At 40.0% G+C, this 5,000-nt stretch overlaps 1 long non-coding RNA gene across 1 annotated transcript in view; it reads left to right on the top strand.

The window, feature by feature from the left end:
* LOC135666759 (uncharacterized) overlaps positions 1-5,000 on the top strand; it is a 9,438-nt gene that overhangs the window by 3,120 nt on the left and 1,318 nt on the right. Inside the window, exon 2 of the long non-coding RNA XR_010509842.1 lies at positions 420-4,027. This is a non-coding gene — a long non-coding RNA (uncharacterized LOC135666759). The remainder of the gene's footprint in view (positions 1-419; positions 4,028-5,000) is intronic.

The following is a 5,000-nucleotide window of genomic DNA, read 5'->3' on the forward strand; positions in this document are numbered from 1 at the left end:
TCCGATAAGTTTCCTTTGTTTCTGATATGCTCCAATTACTCTGTGCTCCATTTGCTATGAACTGATATGTTCTAAAATGTCCTATCTGCCATTGATAAGCTCCGATATGTTTCCTTTGTTACTGATATGCTCCAATTACTCTGTGCTCCATTTGCTATGAACTGATATGTTCTGAAATGTCCTATCTGCCATTGATATGTTCCAATTACTTTATGTTCCATTCGGTATGGATCAAATATGTTTTGAATGACATGATACGTATGATTTGGTATCTATTGAGATGGTATCCTTGAGAATTCTTGTATTCTGCCTTGCATTATGATACCTTACTTGTTTGAAATCGTTCCTTTTGTTCTGAATATGCTTTGTCACTTGCTGAGCCGTTTTTGGCTCACTCCGTTGTTATATAAATCTTTCAGGTCAGCTTGTCACTCTTCGAGATGTTTGATTTGGGCTGAGGCAGTGGATAACTATTCAGAATGATGGGCAAGTCTGGTTGGTTATTACGATATTGTTGTATAAGTATGTTTTGTATGTAATGAAATGTTGTCGATGAACCGAAATGGATATACTGTGTCAAAGTGTTAGGAGATCTCTCTTATTTGGAATTTCTGAATGTTAAGTCTAATTTATGATGTTATGATCTTGTGGTGAATAGTTGGAGTTCTGATTGTATAATTTATTTAGCTTGTGGAATTATAAATGTTGTTCATGTTTGTCAAGTTGGCTTGGGTTGCCATAAATGTGAATTATCGAGTGATGTGATATATGATTTTAAAATGCACAGGTTTTATGGATGTGAATATGAATAGAATGTTTTTCAGTGTCCTCAAACGTTAATTTGGATCCTGGATTGGTTTGTGATGATGAAAAATTTTAATATCATGGATAATATTTTGAGGGGCGTGTCAGAGGTGGTATCAGAGCATGGTTTGAGGATTACTGAAATATTTGATATGTTGACGTGCAAAATATTTCGAGGTCTAGTACACTATAGTGATCGGGAAGATTTTCCTTGATGTTTTTTAGGAATCTAGGATGACGGTGACATTTAGTCCACCTATTTCATCTGGTTTTGATTAATTAAGTGGGATGAAAGGGGTAATTGGGAATATTGAATCAGAGTGGCGCAGCGGAAGCTTGGTGGACCTAATTTCATTGGTGGTAGAAAAATGAATGATGCAAACGGAGAAGATATTTGATATACAAAATTGTTCTAATGATCAAAAGATTTCTTTTGCTACCTTATATTGGAAGTAGAGGCTGATTATTATGGGCAACAATGAAAAGAATTTTTGGAGATTTGTGGCAAGAATGATAAGGATAAGTTTAGCAATAAAAATATGATTGGAAATGAATCAGAAAGTAATAACAAGAGGGTCAAGACCTTTGGATTTGAAATGGGAAGTCATCACAAAAGACTCAATCATGGGTGAATTATAAGTTAAATTATTAAACAAATTTGTGTTTCGGGTGACTGGAGTCTATTTTGCTCGTGGAAAGTTGGATCATAAAATAAAAGACTGCCCTTTGAACAATAAGAAAGAGTCACTGCCTCATAAATCATCAGCCCATGTCAGAGTGTATACTATCACTGAATATGATTATGAAACTTCTGAAGTAGTGGTCGAATGTATTATTCAGGTTTATGAAAGAATGCAAATATTTGTTTGACCATGGGTCTCATCTATGATTTGATTCGGAATATTTTGCCTATCACTTGGGTATTCAACCTAGACCACTACATTATGTGCTATATGTAAATACGATCATTAGAGATTCTTTGATAACGAACTTGAATCTGGTCCTCTTGTCTGATTTTTATTGGAGAACTTGAACTTTTGCTGATTTAGTTCTCCTAGAGATTTGGAGTTATGATATTATACTTGGTATGGATTGGCTATCTTCTTATCATACCAGTATGGATTGGTATATAACCAATGATCACTTTTTGTATATTTGATCAGCCGATCTTTTATTTTGAGAGTATTGGGACATGATTTATCTCTTTGCCTAATGTATCCCAGGATGACTTGCTTGGATTATCTCCAAATGTGATCTTGCTTTTGATTTGGTCCTTTGGACAATCCTAATATCTAAGCCTCTCTACAGAAAGATATCATTTGAGTAAGTGGAATTGGAAAAGCAACTACAAGGATTATTAAATGAGGATTTTATTTGGCTTAATATTTCATCATGGGGTGCTCCGGTGTTAGTTAAAAAGATGTATGGAACATTGAGGCTTTGTAATGATTACAGACAGTTGAATTAGGTGACCATCAAAAATGAGTATTTTCTGGAGTAACGACTTGTTTGATTAACTGTAGGGTGCGCAAGTATTTTTAGAAATTGATTGAAGGTCGGGTTACCATTTATTGAGGATCAAGGAGGAGAATATTTCGGTCACTCTTGGATAATTATGTCATTATATTGTATTGATGAAATTATTTGAGAGTAGGAGGAGGAAATAGAGATATCATAATCCTCATCTTTTCATCGATTGAGCTATGATCAATTTAGAGGACTAAATTTTCTTTTAAGGGGGGGAGAGTGTAATATCCCTCGCTTTTAAAAATTATTAATAAAGATTTATATGTAAATTGGAGGACCTATATGTAAATATAGAAATTACAAGGACTAAACTGCTAAGTTGCAAAAAAGAAAAAAAAAGGGAAAACCGAAAATTCGGTATTATCCCACCGCCTCCCACGCACTCTGTTTCTTCCAGAAACAGAGAGAGCGGTGGGGCGTGAGGACAAGAAGGAGAGTGGTAGAAGAAGAGGAGGTGGCTGCAGCGAGGGCTGCAGCGAGAAGCTGTGGGGCGTGGGGAGAAGAAGAGAGGAAGAAGAGGGAGAAGAGAAGAAGAAGAAGAAGAAGAAGAGAAGAGGATAGCTGCGGCAAGGCTGCAGCGAGGAGGTGTGTGGGGTTGGGGAGGAAAAGGGAAGAGGAGAAGAAGAGGGAAAAGAGAGGGAAGAGGGAGAGGAGCGAGAGGTGGCAGCAGCTAGGGCTGCAGCACCTCTGTTTCCTGCAGGTGGAAACAGAGGAGAGGTGTGGGGCGTTCGAAGAGGAGAAGAAGAAGAAGAGGAAGAGAAGAGGAAGAGGAAGCAGGGGAAGAGGTTGTGACACCTCTGTTTCCTGCAGACGAAACAGAGGAGAGGGTGTGGGTGACGTCGGGGAGAAGAAGGGGAGGAAGGAGAAGAAGAGAAGAAGAAGAAAGGAAGGAAAAGGAAGAGGAGAAGGGAAGAAAGTAGCTGCGGCTGCGGTTGTGGCAGCTGCAGCTGTGGCAGGGAAAGAAGAAGAGAAAGGAAGAAGGGAAGGAGAGGAAGAAGAGAAGGGGCTACGGCTGCGGCGATGGCAGCTGCAGTTGGAAGAGAAGAAGGAGAGGAAGATGAGCAGGGGAGGAAGAAAGGGCTGTGGCCGTGGCTGAGGCTGCGACTGCAGCATGCAGCTGGGAAAGAAGAGAAGGAAAGGAAGAAGAAGAGAAAGGAAGAAGGGAAGGAGAGGAAGAAGAGAAGGGGCTACGGCTGCGGCGATGGCAGCTGCAGTTGGAAGAGAAGAAGGAGAGGAAGATGAGCAGGGGAGGAAGAAGAGGCTGCGAGTGTGGTGGCTGCGGCCGTGGCTGCGACTCCGGCGGCGGCTGCGACGTTGGCTGCGGTAGCTGCGGCAGCGGTGGTGGCTGCAGTAGCTGCAGTAGCTGCTTTTGGGAAAGAGAAAGAGTAGGAACGAGAGAAGGGAAGAAGGAAATAGTGCAGTGGAAGGGGGCTGCGGTTGTGATCGCAGTTGCGGTCGTGGCTGCGATTGTGGCAGCGGCAGCGACGGCGGCTGTGGCAGCTGTGTTTGGGAAAGAAAAAGAAGGAATGAGAGTAAGAGAGAGCAGGTGACTGTGCCTCGATGTTCGACACGTGATGTAGTTACGAAGAAAGGAAGAAAACGGGAGCACAAAACGAAACAGAGAGAGGACACGGAGGAAAAGTAGAAAGATTGGATTGGCACCTTCCTTGGATATTCAGATCGAAATCTTTGAAAGGCAAGTTTCCCACTTGTTTCGATCCTTTCTATTGCAAGTTCCCTGTTCGTTTCTCCTATAATTGCTCTGATATGTCTTATTGCAAGTTCTCTGATCGTTTCTCCTATAATTGCTCTGATATGTCTTATTGCAAGTGTTCTAACCTTTTCTATTGCAAGCTTTCTAATTTTTTCTCTTGCAAGTATCCTGATTGTTCCTCGCTGCCATTTTTATCTCTACATTTGCTTTGAATATGAGGAACTTTGAATTGTTCTAGCCTTGCATTTGATATATCTCCTGTTTAGACGTAACGATTCGAATCTGTGCAACTTCTGAGATTCTGACCTTTTGATACCGAGCTGCCTATAAGTCTTTGTGGAAACTCTGATTTGTTCAAAACTGATTTCATTGGAAACTAGACTCGTAGACCTTTCCTTGATATATGGATTGAAAGATTTGGAATCTAAACACCTGCCCAGTTATCTGTTGAATCTGACATTATGAATTCTGCCAACAAAGATTTTGTTCTACGACACTTGCTTACCAAATTATTTGTAACTCTCTCTGTTGGACAGTTCAATTCATATGAAGCCTGTCTTATCTGAAAGTATTATCCAATGATTATTTCTGAGTAAATTGGAGCACGATGGATAGTTTGAATCATTTGTTCAATGTGCCTTTTGTATTCTGCCAGAAATCGAGCTTTGGTCGATTTCTCATATTCTGGTTTCATTCCTTTGGAAGTTGATACCCTTTAGCTTTCTTATTCAATTGAGCTTTATATTACTGCTTTGAATTCTTTTATGCTCTTGTCCCTAAAATTATTGCATTCTTGAAAACTGTTGTGTAACGTTTATGCTATATCGTATTGACTCATATAGGCACATGTATATCCTATTGTTCCGCATTTGCTTTTGATATGTGCCTATTCCAGTTTCATTCCTTTGGATATTGAATTCATCTAACCTTCCTATTTTGAATTGAGCTCAGTATG

Source organism: Musa acuminata, unplaced genomic scaffold (assembly GCF_036884655.1).
Source record: "Musa acuminata AAA Group cultivar baxijiao unplaced genomic scaffold, Cavendish_Baxijiao_AAA HiC_scaffold_1126, whole genome shotgun sequence".
Taxonomy (NCBI): Eukaryota; Viridiplantae; Streptophyta; class Magnoliopsida; order Zingiberales; family Musaceae; genus Musa; species Musa acuminata.